This window comes from Lactuca saligna, chromosome 6, assembly GCF_052625555.1.
Source record: "Lactuca saligna cultivar CGN05327 chromosome 6, ASM5262555v1, whole genome shotgun sequence".
In the NCBI taxonomy this organism is placed as follows: domain Eukaryota; kingdom Viridiplantae; phylum Streptophyta; class Magnoliopsida; order Asterales; family Asteraceae; genus Lactuca; species Lactuca saligna.
In genome coordinates, this window is record NC_136422.1 from 52,287,082 (window position 1) to 52,306,980 (window position 19,899).

Here is a 19,899-nt window from a genome sequence, read left to right on the forward strand (position 1 = left end):
CAGCAGATCAGGCAGAGACTACAGACAGCTCAAAATCGACAAAAGAGTTATATCGATCGACACTAATCAAAGTTGGAATTTCAGGTCAGAGATGTGTTATTACTAATGGTCTCACACTGGAAGGGTGTGATACGCTTCAAGAAGATGGAGAAATTAGGTCCCCGGTATATTGGATCGTTCCATGTGATAGTTACGGTAGGGAGGGTGGCCTACCAGTTGGATTTGCCAAGTGAGCTCAGTCAGATCCACAACACTTTCCATGTCTCTAAATTGTTGAAGTGTGATGGACGGTGAGGAAGTGGTCCCTTTGAATGATATTCGGTTGATGATCGCCTAAATTTTTTTGAGAGGCCGGTGGTTATGTTGAAGAGAAAGATGAAGGTCCTATGCAACAAGGAGATACATTCGGTAAAGGTTTAGTGGCAACATCAGAGAGGCTCTGAGTGGACCTGGGACCTAGAGGCTGAGATGTGGGAGCATTTTCTTGAGTTATTCGCGACGGCCGACTTCGAGGACGAAGTCTAGTTTAAATGCAGAATTGTAACATCTCGATGTCAATGTAATTTTAATTTCAATACTATGGTTGAATAATATTATATTTTATCCATTGGGTTTGAAAGGATTACAAAATGGCCCATAGTGGAAATATCGTATTTCTGTTCAGGAGTAGTACGTTGAGTGTACGTTGTGTATGCTAGGCATACTAAGGCATGCCCTAGTACGTTGGGCGTACACCTAGCACGCAGGGCGTATGTAAAGAAAGTGCAAACCCTCATTTTTAGGTTTTTGCCCATATTTAAACACCATTATAGCCTCATTTCTCATTCCTCCATCAGCCTCATTCTATGAAAAATGAGCCCAAGCAAAGCCAAAATGAGAAGAGTGCTTTTTGAGACCATTAGAGTGTTTTGGTGATGTTCTTGACGAAGAAGAAGCTGGTTAGAAGAGCTTGGATCTTGGAAGCATCTTCGATGTGAGACTATCTTCTTATTAGCAACCTCTAGGAGGTATAAAGTTCTCAACTTGATCACTCCATCTTGTAGATCTAACCATTTCTTTATTTAGGGGACTTTTTGGTCCCAAATAAGTCATCCTTTCAGACCTTATGGGGGGGGGGGGATTATAAGGTCGAATGCTTTGATTAAAGTAGCTCTAGATGAGTTCACAATAAAAGAACTTCTCTATGAGATCTAGGTAGGGCGACCAAAACCGTAACCCTAATGATACATGCATCTAATATATATAGGCTAGACTAGATAGCTAATCCGAGAATGGACAGGCCCAAACCGGAATAAAACAAACTAGAATATGTATAAATTTGACACAATACTATTAGACCCAACAATCTCCCCCTTTGTGTCAAATATAGAAGGAGTATCTTCATTGTTGTCTTCTCTACACAGTGAAATTTTTTGGCATCTAGTTCAGAAGCGAGTTTTGGAAACCTGGTACCATCTGATTATATTGAAAAATCCCTTCAAGTCACCAGCAAAGTTTGCCTTACAAGCTTCAGTCATGGATAGAATAGTCTTCAAACCAGAAGAAGAGTACAGATGTTTGTCTCACAAAAAGAACATACTCTTCTGAACTGAGTTACCTACCTTTCGGTTGTATACTACACTCCAATACTCCTTTCTAATTTTCCAACCTTTAGCTTATGAAGATCCTTTGGTCCTCTTCTGGCTTCAAAGTTGGCCTTTTCTTCAGAACAAAAGCAATCTCTACATCCATCTTCGCAATCTACAGGATGTAGCAAATAAGCATCCTTTTTCAAATTGGCAAAGACGGGCTCGCATTTTTGTTCATCTTTCATCACAATCAAGAACAAGGAGATCCAATCGTATGGATTCATGAATAGAAAGTCTGCCAAAGTAGACTCATTCATGATTTGATTAGCTTCCTTGAACCCCTTGAATTGAATGTTCAGAAAGTCTTCAGTCTGAACAGGTGATTTAACTCTTAAGGTACATATTTTTTTTTCAAACTCCAAGTCTTGTATTGAGGCTTGGCATACTTCAGATGGAAAGAGTGTTGGAATGATATTCCTTAAAGATTGATAGATTCAAGCAGAATAATGAACGACAACGTAATAGATAACACAATAAAGAACACTGGAATGGATTAACTGGTGTTGAATGATTAAACTTTAAGACCTCAGAAGAGCTCGATTAAGAACTTTGACTGTAGAGGTGTTTAGGGTTACATGAGCAATAATGATAATAATAATGATCGTAGTCTCTAAGGCATACATGCATGCACTATAAATAATGTAACACTAATCTATAATCACGGATGGATAGGCCCAATCCGGATATACAAAAACGAGCCCATGATGAAACACCAAATACCAAACAATCTCCCCCTTTCCGTCAATGGAGTCGAGAGCTCAGTTCTATTGAGCAACTGAAGATTTCTTGATAGTCTTGAACACGTTCGGTATAATGGCCAACACAGTTTGACGGAAAGTGATATACCACCAAATCATGTACGTGAAATTCATCTTGTCTGACTCTCTGTTCTGCTTACACCGGTGAATGATATCAAGATTATGCTCCAAGCGGGTTGTAGAGAACAAATGCTTATCAACAAGAGCGAACAAAAACTTTTCACCTTCGAATCTTGTAAACATGACTGTAAAATTAGTGGAGTCGATTTAACCAAGCTTCATTTTGTTCACATCACCAGGTTTTCCAATCGACTTCACAGTTGGCCTTTTCCTTAAAACAAGAGCCACCTCTTGATCCATTTTTGCAACTTCAAGGATATAAGAGGCCAGCATCTTATTAAGATAATTGAGAATTGGCTCACACTCCTTTGCATTTATGAGCAAAATGTTATACAATAAAATCCAATCATGAGGATTTAGGTTGCGAAGATCTACTAAGGAAATTGTATAGATTGAGTTGGTCGAACCCCTGGTTATTTGAAATTGAACATTCACAAATTTTCCTGCAAGAGAGGGTTTCATCACCTTGACAGTGGTTATCTTCTGTGCATTCCACCTTAGGTATTGAGGTTGACCGAACTTGAGATAGTAATCAATAAGATCACGATCAACCTGAGGATGGGGAGAGGGGACTTCAACTGTAGAATCAAAACAGTGAAAAACAAATGCCTTTCTGGTTATAGGCATATCGAATTAAGAGTCCATCGTGTTATCACAATCAAAAGAGACAACAGGTTCCAACCAATACATGCTTGGAAACTCAATTGCTTCTTTGATCAGACCCTCCCTAGTCCATGGAGGAAACAAAGCCTTTTTACAAGCAAGAGCATCAAACTCTTCTTTCTTCTGTCGTTCCCTTTCTTCCTCTTCCCTTGCAACACGAAGATTTTCATCTATCTCTATATCCCTTTTCTTGTGTTTTAGGGCATCAACAATTATTTCTTTGTCTTCATCACTATCATCATTTTCATTAGTGACACCTTTCTTCTTCTCTCGACTACCTGAACCTGAAGCTACATTATCCTTCAATTCGGTTTTAACAATCACCGGTTTAATAGTAGGGTGAACAGGAGGAGCTTGGGATCTACCTTCTCCCCCTTGTTGTGGAGGAACATCCTTCCCCGAAACACCCTTCATTTCACATAAAAGTTCAATCGCCGGAAGAAGCTTGGAGGTTAGGTGATTCTTGATGGTAAGAGTAAGAATCAGATCATGAGCATGAACCACATTATTTAGCATATTGAGAACATAACCAGCACAGCTTCTAAAAACTGCACGCTTGGTTTTCAACAAAGCAATCTCTCGTTCTGCTTTAGCAAGTTCAGCCTTCTATACTTCAATGGTAGTGGTCTGTTGAGCAAGATCTTCTTTGATTTTGCGTTCCAATGCCAAATCAGAGTGAATTTCCTCCAACCGAGAATCAACCGAAGACAAAAAAGTCTTATTATCAGTTAGAATATCAAAATGAACCGTTTCAAGCTTGACTTGATCTCCTTAAAGTGACTGAGAAAGAGAATCAATTGAGGCATTCACCTTGGCATCAATTGTATCGGAATGACCTTTGAGAGAGTCTAAGAAAATCTTGGAATCTTAAATAAGTTCTTTGATATCAGATGTTGCTTTTTTGCATAAAGAAGTAGAGTCATCCACCATAGCCGTGGATTTATCAATATACTCATGATATTGTTGCAAGGTTGTATCCATGAACGCTTTCAAAACAACATCATTATACTTCTTTGTTGAGTCAATCAGCGTATCGAGTGGAGGAGTGGGAACATAATCATTAAGACTGCCTTCTGGAGTTGGAGACCTAGGTGGTGTATTACCCTGGGTGAATCTTCACGCTGATCTTCGTCTTCCTCATCAGCATTCTGCTCATCATCATTACCAGAGTTGGAAGGTGAAGGAGTCTTTGGTTTTTGGGCCAACTTCTTAACTTTCTTAGAAGCTGAGGAAGCAGCAACAATAATCTTCTTGGTGAGAAAGGTTGCCATTGAAGAAAGCACGAAATCCTTCATTACAGGGATCTGGAGAGAGTTGATTGCCCGACGAGTAACAAGGGTCCAGAAGCAACCACAAGAAACTTTAGAGTGTTTGGTCAAGGAGTTCGAACTCTGCACTAGTTGAGACCATATCAAGGAACCATAATCCAATGTAATTCCATTGTAGAGACCATACAAAATGGTCATGAAACACTTGTTTGATCCATCAGACCCACCGACCCATTCAGAGAGTCCCTTGTGAAGAATAGTAAGTAACCCATTCCATTGTGGAGGTAGACAAGATTTCTTGAACTTGATGAAAGTGGTAAGGACCTCAGTATAACCCATTTCATAGAACATTGTAAACAACTGATTCGTGGTGATGAAATCCGGAGAGATAATTGAAGCATCGACAACAAGCCCTAACAGAGAGCAGAATCGGACTTTTGAAATTGATGCCTTGTGATTAAAACTTTTGAAAGTATATCCTCTCCTTGTTCTTGTCTTACGTTGCAGTAGAATACACTTGAGATTGCATGGACATGGGAACGGATTCCACCTGCGTAAGAGTGATTACCAGTGAGGAGTAGTTGATGCATTCAACGTCATGTAAAATATAGGAATCATATAAAAATGGATTTAGTTGAATGGTCATGTTCTGATTAGGTTTGATGGAAAGAAATGATGATGATGCCAGTTTTATCTTGAAGAGATGAAGATTCTGCCTTTGTTGATGTTAAGACGAAGATAAACAGTAACAATCGCCTGTTGTATCAAGAGGGTAGTGATGTAAAAGAGGTGTGAGAATCCTCTATTATACCATTTCATGGAGAGAGAAAAAATTGTCTGTAATCAGTATACGATTGCTGAAAATTTACCTGAAAAATCTCGATGTGACAGGTAGGATTCCCTAGATAGACGTCATCGTGCCTGGGTATAGAAATCATTTCAAATTCACGCGCCCAAAATCAATCCTTATTTGATGACTCGATGCGGATTCTTATCCACATATCATTCTTCTGAAACAATCTTCAACTTTCAGCCCAAGCAAAAGATAACTCATTCATTCACTTTAAAGTGATCACTTTCGCTCCAATTGACAAAAAAACAAGCCATGAGTAACAGGAACTAGAATTTTGGAAAATTACAAAGAATTTTTGTGCGGGAGTGTGCCAATGATAAAGGAATAAAACAAAATGTGTATTGGATGTGAGTGATGTCAAGTAAGACATGAAGCAGGTGATTCCGGGCACGGATCTCTTCTTTCAAAGTCAAGAAAGACTTGAAGTGATTGTGTGGTTCCCCAAAAAATACGATCGAGTGTTTGTTAAGAAACATCGAAAGGCTTCCTTTTATATAATGGCTTTAAGGGAGGTTTATCTTCAACTGAACTTCGATACTTAATATAAGACCGAAAGTTGAGTGAAGCACTTGTGAGACCGATGTAGTTTTTTGAACAAGTGGGTTAGATATCATTTGTTGTGACTGAGTATGGAATGGAAATCTCAAAAACAAAAACTAATATGGATATTTTGGGAAGAAATGCCTTGGTGTAAGATAATTTCATAAAGATCATGCCAAATTAAAAAGAGATTTCGATAGGTAACAAGTGAGATCTTGAATTTTAAAAATCACCATCAATTCTTTATAGGTGTTGGATTTTGGGTCTCACTTAACACGTGGTGTACGCATCAAAGATCATAGACACAGATTTTTGTGTAACCATAAACTTCAGTGGTAATAGATGAGAGTCTCAAGGCTTACATTATTGAAACGAAATTTGATGGAGAATGTAGAGGAGGAGGTTAAGAACAGAAAGTACCCCTGCTATATGAAAGTGACTAAGAAGAAAACTCATAACTCATTTGAGAAGAGTAGCGTAGCTCATGAATTGAGTGAATGTAGCAGCCTGATTGGGAAGAAACGATAGCTATAGATCGAATCATCAAGGCCTCACTCATAGCCTTAGAGGCTTAGGTCTACATGCAGCATTATGCTTCTAGGGACACTTAACTAGTTCAAATTAGAATTGTCATACCTGCCTTAGTTCCAAATCATGTTGCAACAATATCCTTGAATCTTCATTCTCCGCATTTCCTTGGTACCTAGTAAAGAAATGAACAAAGATAAACAAACCACACACAAGCAAAAAAAATATGATAACAACAAACAAAAGATAAAATCTTTTTGGTATTTTTAATAAAAATAGAAAAACAAACAAGAATAAATGAAATTATTTTTAGAAATTCTAGAAACAAAGATAAAAGGGAAAATAAATCAAATAAAAGGCTTAAAAGAAAATTTACAAAGTAAACAGCCGAAACCAAACCTTTAAATAAATGAAGCGAAATAAGTCGAGCGTTCGGTTCCTTTCGGTTCCTGAAAATTCCGGAGCCGAAATAAGTCGAGCGTTCGGTTCATTTCGGTTCCTGAAAATTACAGAGCCGAAATAAGTCGAGCGTTCGGTTCATTTCGGTTCCTGAAAAATTCGGAGCCGAAATAAGCTGAGCTTTCAGTTCATTTCGATTCCCGAAAAATCCGGAACTGAAATAGACCGCGCGTTCGCTCTATTTCGCTTGTCTAATTTTTAGTGAGAGGTTTGAGGTTTCGGTACCGACTCTGCTTCCATCATCCCTAAACCTTGTAAAATTTTATTGAAGGTTGTTTCTGGTAAGGCTTTTGTGAAGATGTCAGGGAGTTGATCAGAGGACCGAACAAAATGAACTTCCACGTTTCCATCTTCAACATGGTCCTTGATGAAATGATATCTTAGTGCAATATGCTTTGTCTTTGAGTGTTGCACCGGACTGTAACAAATTCTTATTGCGCTTTTAGAGTTATAGTAGAGAGGTATTTTCTTCATACTTAATCCGTAGTCCCTTAATTGGCTTTGTATCTAAATTACTTGTGAGGTACATGATGTTGCAACTATGTACTCAGCTTCGGCTGTTGAAAGAGACACGAAGTTTTGCTTGTTAGACTATTAGCTAATGAGTTTTCCATCAAGGAATTGACATCCACCAGTTGTGCTCTTTCGGTCCAAATCACATCCTCTAAGACCGGCTTTAGAGAAGGCTTGAACAAAGAATCCAGATCTAGTAGGGCACCAAAGACCGAGAGACAAGGTTCGCTTCAGATAATGAAAAATGCTTTTCACTGCTACCATGTGAGGTTCTCTTGGATTCGCTTGAAACCTAGCACAATAACAAACAGAGAACATAATGTCTGGTCTACTAGCCGATAGATACATAAGAGACCCTATCATTTGACGATAGAGTGTTATGTCAACAGCAAGTTTCTATAGGGATGAAGTTAACTTCGTGCCAAATGCCATGGGAACCTTCACCTTTGAATCTCCCGTTATTCCGAACTTCAGTAACAAATTCTTCGTGTAAGCTTCCTGGTTTATAAAAATGCCTTCTAGTCCCTATCTTAAATTCAATCCAAGGAAAAAGTTAATTGGACCCATTGTGGTCATTTCAAATTTAGTCTCCATTAGCTTCCTGACCTCAGCTGTTAAGCTAGGATCCGTGGAACTGAAGTTGATATCATCGACATAAATCTTAACTATCATTAAATGTTCACCCTCTTTCTTTCGAAAGAAGGTTGGGTCAACCGAGCCTTGCTTGAATTTCATCATTTTAAGAAATCGAGTTAACGTTTCATACCAGGCCCTCGGTGCTTGCTTTAGACCATATACAACTTTATCTAATACATAGCAGTGATTAGGGAATTTCTCGTTCACGAACCCAATAGGTTGTTCAACGTACACAGTTTCTTCTAGTTCTCCATTTAAGAAAGCACATTTTACATCCATCTGGAAAGCTTCGAATTTTTTATGTGCAGCATATGCCAGAAAGATTCTAACCGATTCCAACCTTGCCACAGGAGCGAAGGTCTCCTCATAATTTATTCCTTCTTCCTGACAGTATCCCTTCACCACTAGCCGAGCCTTATTGCGAATGGCGTTGACCTCTTTGTCCAACTTGTTCCTGAAGACCCATTTTAAATAGAAACATCCTTTGGAGTGGGAATCAGCCTCCAAACTTGATTATGTTCAAACTCATTGAGTTCATCTTTCATAGCTTGTACCCATTCAGCGTTATCAAGTGCAACATTAATCGTCTTCGTTTCGATTTTGTAGACAAACGAATTAAACATGAAGAATTCAACATGAGAGAATAGAGCAGTTTATTTCGCTTTCAATTGAGAGCGTGTGAGAACTCTCTCAGATGATTCACCAATAATTTGTGTTTTGGGATGATCCTTACTCCATTTTGTTAGAGGAGGTTAATTCGGGTCATAGACAGGATCCAGCTCTACATTTACCTCTTCTTCAAATTTTAATTGATCGTCTTCGTCATTTGATTTTTCATTCTCCCCCTCAAATGGTGAAGTGTATCCCTTGTCAGGTTCAGGATCCTCACCTTTGGTTGGATTTGTATTCTCCCCCTCGGTTGAAGTTGGATTCTCCCTCTCGGTTGAAGTTGGATTTTCCCCCTTGGTTGATAATCCAATTGTATTTGATATAGATGAACCCTCCCCCTTGAATATTGAGCTGTTATATGGAGGGTCAATTAAGGATTGATCATCAGTTGGCTTAGAAGAATTATTTTCCATATCTTTCGCAACGTCATCGATGATCTTTTTTAGATGGTCGATTTTTTTGTCTGCTGCATTCACCTCCGAGTGTATATCCTTTTCTAGTACCCTGGATCCGAACACATGGAAAAAATTAACGTTGGGCTTTTGATTGTTCAGAATCTCATACGGAGTGATAGAGAATCGCTTGTTAAGTAAGGATCGACTCTGAGTATAGCATGCAGTTGCAACAACATCATCCTAGAAGTATAGTGGAAGAGAAGCGAAGTTCAGCATGGTTGTGGTCGCCTCACATAAGGAATGGTTTTGTCTTTCAACAATGTCATTCTGTTGTGGAGTATAAGGAGCAGAGAAGTTGTGAGATACTCCCTTTTCGGTCAGAAAGTCTTCAAACTCTTTATTCTTAAACTCAAGCCCATTATCACTTCTAATGTTCCTCACCACCTTTTGCAGCTGCAATTCCACTTGCTTGATAAACACCTTCAACTTGGGAGTCACTTCTGATTTCTATTTAAGAAAGTAAACCCACGTGAAGCGTGAAAAATCATCTACTATGACAAGTATGAACTTACTACCACCGATGCTTTCAATAGCCGAAGGTCCACATAAGTCAATGTGCAGAAGTTAAAGAGCTTCAATGATCTTGGTATTGATTCATGTAGGATGGCTCTTTCGGCTTTGTTTGCCCATCCCACACGCTGCACATAGGTGTTCCTTATCAAACTTGAGAAGAGGGAGGCCTCTAACATGATCACCAAGCACCAACTTATTAATATATTTGAAGTTCAAGTGCGATAGCCGTCTGTGCCATAACCAGCTTTTGTCACAGTTCGCCTTTGATAAAAGGCATATATGTTGGTTGTCCTCGAATTGGGTTTAGATTTAAAGGATACATCTCTCCCTTACATTTAGACTTCAACAGAACCCTTTTAGATTGCTTTTCAATAATTTCTGATCCCTCATCAATGAATGAGACTTTCTATCCTGTTCCCACAACCAATTGAGATACACTTATGAGGTTGTGCTACAATCCTTCCACGTACGTCACTTTTCGAATTGTAATCTCTTCGTTGGTTATCATCCCATATCCTTTGATAGTGCCATTAGAGTTGTTGCCAAACTTCACACATCCACCATCCTTAAGGGACCGAAACTCCCTCAGCTCTTCCTTCCTTCCTGTCATGTGATATGAGCAGCCACTGTCTATGTACCATTCATCATGAAACTGCTCGTCACTTATAACCTACAAATTCAAGCAGATTTAGGAACCTAAAGTCTCTTGGGCCCTGGTAAGTCTTTTACAGAAAAAGGAATAGCAACAGATTGATTAACCAAATAAGTTCTTTTCATTAGAGTGGTTTCGTCTTTCCTTTTGATGGTATAAACTTTTATTTTATTTTTTTCTTGTATAAACTGTAATGTATCAGATGGTGTTTTGTTAGTTGGTTTTGGAATACTCTTTTGAGTCCTAGAGTTAGCTGACTTTTTCTTATTATTGATGTTAGAGATTGAATCAAGCTTTCCCTTTCCTTTAACATCCTTCGCTGAATAAGGCTTTTGTTGACTGTGAGAATGACCGAAACTAGACTTGGTTTTGGGACCGAAACTTGAAGTTCGGTTCTGAGATCTGGGGTTGGAACCGAGACTAGATGTCCAGTTCTCAGATCTGGGATTGGAACCGAGACTAGATGTCCGGTTCTGAGATAAATTGGGTCTGAGACTGGGCTTTCGGTTCCGAGAATAGTAAGAGTTTGGACAGAAACTGGACTGTCGGTTTTTCTTTGACTTGTCATTTCCTTTGACATTTATTTCTTTCTTGGAAGGAACATAGTTAGGGTTTCGAGACTGCCAAAATCGTTTCCACTCATGCAGATTTTTCATGTATCTATGATTTATTTCCCGTTTCTGTTCAACTAGCTGCTTTTGAGATTTATGAATATTGAAGCTTAACTTCAACTTCTAATTATGAGATTCGGTTGTCTTGGAGGATTCATTGGATGCTTTCTTTGATTCTTCTGGTATCTCTTTGGTTCCACTTGAGCTTGGTTAGCAAAACTTGAGGGTTTGTAGATGGTTTCAACAACGTACCTTCCCCTTACCCTCCATGATGTTCGCTCTGATAAGCCGATGGTTTAGTCTGCATTATCGATAGGGGCAGACCAGAAGTAGTCGTCGCACCCTTCAGCATTGTCTGTGTCAACCAACATTTTTAATTCTGTTGTTTGTTTTTCTGTGACACCTTTAACAGCATACACTTGATTTGGAACCATTTGAACCTTTTGATAAACCATTGCTTTTTCTTTAAGTTTCTTTAATTTTTCATTAGACAAGCGATCATATTCAACTGAGTTTTCAGATATGTGGGGTTTTTTAGTCTCGGTTTCTCTCTTCAAAAACTCAAAACAATCAACCACATCATCCACTGAAATATCGCTCATCACTTTCCTCATCAAATTCCGACGTGTTTTCTACATTTATTTTATGTTCTGAACATAATTCGGCATTTGACGAGTCAAATGTTTGTATGGTCTCGGACTTAATTTTCAACCTATCATTTTCATCCAAAAGATTTTTAAGCATACATTTGTGCTCCTTGGAGTCAATAAAGGTCTCAATCTTGTCTAGTCCATATTTTTAAGTGACCGAAATCTCATCTAAGGACATTATTGATTCACATTCAACAATTACTTCATCCTCCTTAAATTCAAGGAAGGGTAAAATCATCTTATGAATCATTTTCCTAATTTCACAATCTAGTTGCAGCTGAGTTATATTGGTATATAAGCGTTTTGCAATCAAACAAAAAACATTTCGTTGTTTCAAAAACTTTAAGTTGTCTCTTTGTAAATAAATAATATCATCTCTAGTTCTAACTAACTCCTTCTTCTTCAGCTGTATCCATGCCCTCCTTTCCACACTCTTGGAAGATTCCCTGCTGAGTTGGTAAGTTAGGTTAGAACTCGGCAGGCGAGTTTGCGTGAGACTACCACTTAATTTGGAAATTTTGAATTTTAGTTCGTTTTGTTCTTATTCATAATTAGTGACAAGAACTTTAAGTGATTCAAGGATCGTTTGTACCTTTTTGATCAACCGGTTGAAGTCGCTGATCCTTTCACTCACGGGTTGGCTGCAAAACACTTATCCTCAGTCAGGTTCAGCTGCTTATGCATATATTCGGATGATCTTCTAGCAGTAACAATTAGACATTTCCTAGCCGAACTAGTAGCTTCCTCTATTGCCAGGTATGCTCTTCCATTTAAGGGTTTTCTCACTTCTTCATCCTCAGAATCGGTCGACCAGACTTCAACGCCACCGAACTTATCTTGATTCACATTTTCCTGCACAATTAGGGCATTCATTGAAACATTAGTTGACTTCTTTTTCTTTATTTCTTCCAACTTTCGCATGTAACAAGCTTCATCATCTTCACCATTCCTTTTGTTAGACATCTTTCCCAACATATAATGCTTGGCAAAGTTGTTCTTGCCATGACAGTAGTTACAATCATACCCTGAATCCCCCATAAGCTTGCTTTCTTTCTTTTCATCTTCCTTTTGAGAATTGTTCTTCGTCTCTTTCTTCACCTTCTCTGAGCTATAACTTCCTTTCCAGTTTCGGTTCTTATTGGTTGGGAACCTCTTTCGAGCAACCTTCTTTGGGTTTGACATCATCATTGCATACTCTTCATTGGTTTAGATCACATTCTGACATGTCTGATTATTCTTCATCTTCAGCCACACTTTTGTTCTTTGAAACTAGAGCCAGAGAACCTACATCTGACACAACCTTCGCTTCTTTAGTTACTATGCTTTCATGTGATTTTAGGATACTCATCAGTTTCGCTAGTGAGTATGTTTTAAATTGCTTATGAGCCTTTACTGTTGAGACCACTGCCATCCACTCAGGTCTCAAACCATTCAAGAATGTCACTTTCTGTTCGATCTCCTTCCTTTTAATACCATGCTTCATCATATTGCTCAGTAGATGATTGTCACGATCAAACATCTGAAGCAGTGTCTCTTCAGGTTTTTGTGCAAATGCTCCAAACTCAGAGAGAAATAGGGTTTGGATCGAATGCTCTAGATACTCGTCGGTTGAATACATTTCTTTCAGTCGGTCCCATATCTCTTTAGTGGTAGTGCATGAACTAACCAGACGGAAAGTATTGGCTTGTAAGGCAAATCTGATTACCCTCAAGGGTTTGAGATTACACAACAACTTATCTTTTTCATCTTGTGGTATCTTATCTACGTCCCCCGAAAGCTGATTATACTCTTTTTGAGTTTTCACTGTCTAGTTTGTTCTAACATGAATAAACGGACCTATCGTTATAGCTTCCTAAACAAGATAACCATTATCTTCAGATCCAATTATATAATCTTCAAAGTGATGCACCAATACTTTGTAATCTTGGGTGTAGAGAATAGGAACCCTTGTAGTGGATCTAATGCTATTTGAGATGTTAATGGGATTGGTTTGAGAATCATCGTGTGACATGATGAGCTTATCCATTGGATCTTCTAGAATCAGACTTGTAAACTTGATATTAGGGTTTTATCGAACACTAGCAATACCTTCGACACAGAAGCAATGCGTATGAGTAACATAGTCTCCTGCTCTGATACCAATTGTTGGAATGATATTCCTTAAAGATCGATAGATTCAAGCAGAATAATGAACGACAACGTAATATATGACACAATAAAGAACACATGAATGGATTAACTAGTGTTGAATGATTAAACTTTAACACCTCAAAAGAGCTCGAATAAGAACTTCAAATGTAGAGGTGTTTAGGGTTATAAGAGCAATAATGACCGTAGTCTCGAAGGCATACATGCATGCACTATAAATAACGTAACCCTTATCTATAATCACAGATAAAGAGGCCCAATCCGGATATACAAAAACGAGCCCATGACGCAACATCAAATACCCAACAAAGAGAAGAGCTCCTGATTTACTGTACTATCTGAGATCAAAGTCTTCTCTATCTTCTCAAAATAGTGAAATAGAAAACGCCTTGGTGTGATAGGAAAATCAAGTTGAGATTCGACATCATTGTTCAATTCAAACGAAATTGAGGGCTCCAACCAGTAGATGTTGGGATCATCATTTGCTTCTTTCAGCATTGGCTCCATCAACCAAGGAGGAAATAGTGACTTCTAAGTTTCAAGCATGAGTTTCGCATTTTTAGCTTCGGCTTGTGCTTCTAACTCCTTTTGAAGATTTAGAAGATCATCAAGTGCTTTTTCACGCTTCTTTCTCACTAGCTTCTTAGACTCATAAAGCTATTCTTTTTCCTCATCATCATCAAACATTTTTTTCTTTTCCTTTCTTTAATGTAGAAGCTTCATTACCGTTCTGATTTGTTTGAGTCTTCCGTTTTTGTTCTTCATTCGTTTTCTTTGGCTGAGGCTCTTTATTTAGATGAGGCTCTTTGTGTCCCCCTTATTTTGGAAGTGCTCTAATTCCCGAAACACCTTCAATTTGATTGAGCATCACAAAGACTAGTTGAAGTTTGTGTGATAGGTATTGTCGAACTGAGATCGTGAACAAAGAGTCATGAGTCTCCACAAGCCTGAGCAGATATTGATTTATTTTAGAAACACAACTTTTGACAATAGTCTTCTCGTTCTCAAGATCATCAATATGCTCGGTAGCATTCTTCATCTTGATAGAAAGGACCGTGGCCTTCTGATTTTTCTTAGTCAACTCATCTATGATCTTGTTTGCTACTGTCAAGTCTGCCTGCAACTTTTCAATCTTTGAAACAACAGAGGAGGTGAGTTCATCATTCTCAACTTTAATGTATGAACGAATAACAGGTAGTGCCTTCCTCTCAGATTTCAACGAGTTGCGAAATCCTTCAAAGAGTTTGTTTATGGCTTTAGTATTGGAGTCAAACGTCGTTTTGAATTCAGCCATGAAGGTAGTGACCACTTGTTGTAGTTTTTCGACTTTTGCGGTCGTTTCCGAGATAGTCTTCTCAAATACTTTACTTGACTTGGAAGATTCTTCAAGGACTTTGGCATTTCCTTTTATTAGCATCTCCATAGTGGCCTTGTGGGAAGTCGTCATGTACTCCCAGTTGGATGAAGATGAAGATTTGGAAGATTCTAAAAGAGAATCCAAATTTTCATATAGTTGCTTGAACTACCATTTCATCATTGGTGCATCATAATCACTGTTGATGTTGATGGTAAAGGGGCTGAATAGAAAATCTGACATAGGCTCCTGATCATCTCCAAATAGAATCTCTTCTTCCTCATTGAAAGAAGAAGTAGGAGTAGTGCCTTGATCCATAGTTACACTGTTGTTGACATCTGCACCGCATTAGATACGTTGACAAGCATGTCTGAAGTCCTAGTCGCTCCGATAAACGAACTTGAAAATTGGATCTTCTGGTGGAGTAGAAACAAATGAAGTTGTTGGAGGGTGGAATAGGTGAACGTTGTAGAGGTTAATGTGATGGAGATCCGAGGAAGAGAAATTCCAACAAAAATATTTGATGTAGTGGAGGGATGGAGGAAATTGGAATTATGGTTATGATAGGTGAGGATGGTGGAGTGTTTATATGAAAGTTAACTAACGGAGAAACAGAAGTAGGAGGTGGAGATGATACCTTTGGAATTGTGTCAGTTGATAGCTTCATTTTATTTACTTATTCTTATAGTTTATTTTAGCATATTTCATTTGCATTTTAGTTAATTTCCATGCATATTTTCCTTTTTGTTGTTTTATGACTATTTCCGGTACTTTCTAGTTTCGTGAGCTTTATTACAATTTTCATGGAGACTAGTGGAGCGGGAATGTTCGGGACGCATGGAAAGTGATGGGAATCAGTGGACAACAAGGATCTTAGGCTTGATGGGTGGTGGAGATGATGTATGGAGCGAGCTTGATGATTAATTGAAGGCTTTGAGAGAAATAAACTTTAAATTTGAAATATGCGGGATTATATTCAAGCGTGCGTAGATTATTAACTGAGCGAGTTTGGATCTTTTGGAGAAGCCAAATTGAGATTAAAATGAAGAAAAATAAGCTAGGAGCTGATTGGACTCGAATTGGGCCAAGTGGTCTAAGCTATGGAGGCCCAAACCTTAAAGAGGCCACATTCAGGAACCACCCGCACAACAATATGCAGGTCGCGCACAATACTGTAGGGGCAAATTCGTTATTTCATTTAGAAGGCTATTTGAGGAAGGTTGGTGCCCATATTTTGGAGACTGTCACACCCCCAAACCAAGTATGGCGGAAACGTCCGGGGGTGGAGGACTTCATGTATAGTATCATAACCACAATTTCAATAGTAATTTAAGCAAACACAACCAACATATATATAATTGAAAAAGTTACATCGCTTGTATGAATTATATGTTTCAAAATCAATTACAATATGTTGACAAAATATGAAAAGTTTGACGCCTTAACGTCCCATCCTCAAAAGCACTTGATTACCTGTTTAGTGATTTCTTGAGAATACAAGTTGTTTGAAAAGTGTCAACACAAAGGTTGGTGAGTTCATAAGTTTTTGCTATAAAACTTAATAGAAGTCTTTCTCATGTAAATGTCGCGTTTGTTTTAGAAAAATCCGATATTTTCCTTAAAATCCGTATAATGTAGCCTTATGACCAAAGACCAAAATGTATAAGAAATCATTCTTACTTAGTAGAAATGTCATGAGTTTGAATTGATATAAAAAGTGAATTTAAATCAACCTAAAACCTACTTAGGTTTTATGAAATCCCGTAAACTTTATGAATTGTTATCTCCCTATGTGAGTCGCTATAATCATACTATGACTATGTGAACCTGCCACGACGTTTCTCAGGCATCGCGAAAATGAAATGACATTTGTCACTCGTAGACCTGCAGGTCCCACTGTAGCTAGCAGCAAGGTGTGGGGTGTCAAACCCAATATAGATCTATATACAAGTATCACGTTCCCCCTCCAGGAGACTCTGATTATAACTACCAGGAATTATATTCCGCACTCGGATGTACGGAAAGAGAGAATGTCTCACAATTTAGGGTAATAAGTTTACGTATAATGTGTGTGAGTGTAAACCTTTTCTGTGTGAATGTACTCTTTTAGTACGAGTGTGTTATGCAATATATCATAAACTATACATATTATAGTTTATCTAAACCGTTTGTAATATGTAAGAACTCTTTTATGGAAATGTATTAGTGTTATGAATTTATTAAACTATACTTTTTATAGTTTAATATACGTGTTCTAAAATGAATGAATAATATTTATTATGAATGACTTAGTTTCAGTTCATGATGATAAACTAACAAAGAAACAGATTCAATAATTCGAACTTATGATTATACACTTTGCTCCACATAATACAAAGTGTTATGATATTTACATGCTGTTGACTAACTTTAGCCATTCTGCACTGTTTTGTAAAAATCATAGAAAAATCATACGAAGTCGAAAACTAGATCCGTAAATTCTGAGAGTTCACAAAATGTGTCTAGTTTACTCATAATGTTTATCAGGATTTTTAATGACCTCCAACTTGGGTGAAAAAGTCCATAATCACAGACTGGTCCAGATTGTTGTTTGAAATGATAGGCAGTTTTGTAAATATCACCATAAATTGTAGAAAAATCGTATGGAGATGTGCAAGTAGTCATTTTAAATCTAAGAACTTGAACTATTTGCACCTTGTACAGTTTTGAAAACAAAAATGTTTAAGAAGCCCAAAACAGTCCGTGAATGGAGTTGAACTTTTCTGATGAAGGCTGTTAGAAAATTTTAGTTATGTTCTTGGTGTTTTAACTTGTAGTTCCCCCTTAAAAACTTGAGAAAACATGAAAATGTAGGGGTATGAACTCACCTTAAGTGATTTCAGTATATGATTGTTGAAGAATGAAAGTGTTTAGCTCAAGAACACTTGGAGATGCCTTGAAGATTTTCAAGAATCTAACATCATAGTTATGGAGTTTGTGTAAGCAATCAATGATTTGAGTAGAATGAAGTGAAATAATCATAAGAAGGATGAATTATACTTACTAAGAGTGGAAGAACACTTGAAAATCAGCCTTGAATCTCGAAATTGGTGTAGAAAAAGTTTGAGAGAAAAGTGGTGTTTGATACTTAGTGAAATGAGAGCAAATGAGAGAAATGAGGAGAGAGGTGTTTTGGTCCAGATCTAAAAACGTGGGAATGAGTAGAAATTGAGTGTAAGGGACATTGAAGTGACCTAGGTATGGTGGGGAGGTGTGGCTGGTCATAGAGTGGGTGTGGGGTGGTTGCTTGTGACATAAGTTAAGGCAAGGTCAACACTCCACCTTAGATAAATCCCCCATTAGATCTTTATTATTTAGATAACGATTTTCATCAAAATATGTTTAAATTATGAATATTTAGGGTTTATTATGTTAAAATATAATTTCTGGAGAAAATCCCGCTTTAAAATCACGAAAAATGGGCTTAAAATGTTAAAAATATCAAAAAGGGGCTAAAAGTGACAATATTCCGAATTCTGGCCGAGGTTCGGCCTTCTGATGCTAGAACCGAGAGGAGAGAGGGCAGAAACCGAGAGGGGAGAAGAGAGAGAGAGCAGAAACCGAGAGGGGAAGAGAGACCGAGAGAAGAGAAGAGAGGGAGCAGAGACTGAGAGGAGGCAGAGAGGCGGGAGGCGAACAGAAGCAAAGAGGCGGGAGGAACAAAGAGCGAAGAAGGAACCCAGAGGCGACAGAGAGGAGAGAAGGCGACAGAGACCGAGACTCGGTCTCAGCTACAAGGATTCGGTTCTCCGGGTTCAGCCAATAGAGGCTCGGTCCGATCCTGGTACTCTCGGTCCTAGGTCTCGGCCTTAAGGAGCTTCGGCTCCTTGAGAAGGGTTTCGATTCCTAAGGTCCATTTTTCTTGTTTTTACCCCGTTTTAAGCCGTTTTTGACTCGGTTAAGGGTCGGAATGACCCGAATGATTCTAAAAAGTTACGGGAAACTTTTGAGAGAGATTTGGGAGAGATTTGACATTCTTGGAGAGATTTCTCATACAAGGAGATATTTTAGAGAGGTTTCACATACTTGGAGAGATTTGACATTCTTGGAGAGATTTCTCATACAAAGAGATATTTGAGAGAGATTTCACATACTTGGAGAGATTTGACATTCTTGGAGAGATTTCTCATACAAGGAGATATTTGAGAGAGGTTTCACATACTTGGAGAGATTTGGGAGAGATTTAACATTCTTGGAGAGATTTCTCATACAAAGAGATATTTGAGAGAGATTTCACATACTTGGAGAGATTTGGGAGAGATTTGACATAGAGAGAGATAGAGTGAAAACGATTGAGAGAGGTTCCATGTGTGACAATTGTGAGTGTTTGGCTCCGCAATGCAAGGTTCTTGAGCCCCGTTAAGTCATGATTAAGGATCCTACACACTCCCGATGAGTATGCAACATGATTTTTTTATCAGTTTAGTTCATTGATTAGCACTAAGGCTCAGGAAATTTTAACACAAGACTTTTCCCAAGTGATGTTTTCCCATTAATATAGCAAGTTATACAGTATGTACATAACACAAACCCTAATACACAAGGTTTAATCGACTTGACCGGTTTGACTTGATGACTTGACTTGACTCAAGATTGATGATTGTCACAGAGACTCTTGCACATCCGATTTTGGAGCATTTTCTCTAGAGTTTTGAAGACTTTTGAAGGCCAAGAACAACTCAAGAACATCATATTTTCACCTCTTGATTCTTGTTAAATGTTTGGTACAATCTTCTCTAACTTTGTGTTCTTGAGTTTAGCCATGCTTGGCTAAACAAATCTTGGTTGACATTTTTTGAATCCTTTGAACTTTTTTTGAATTTTGAAGAATCCATGAACTTG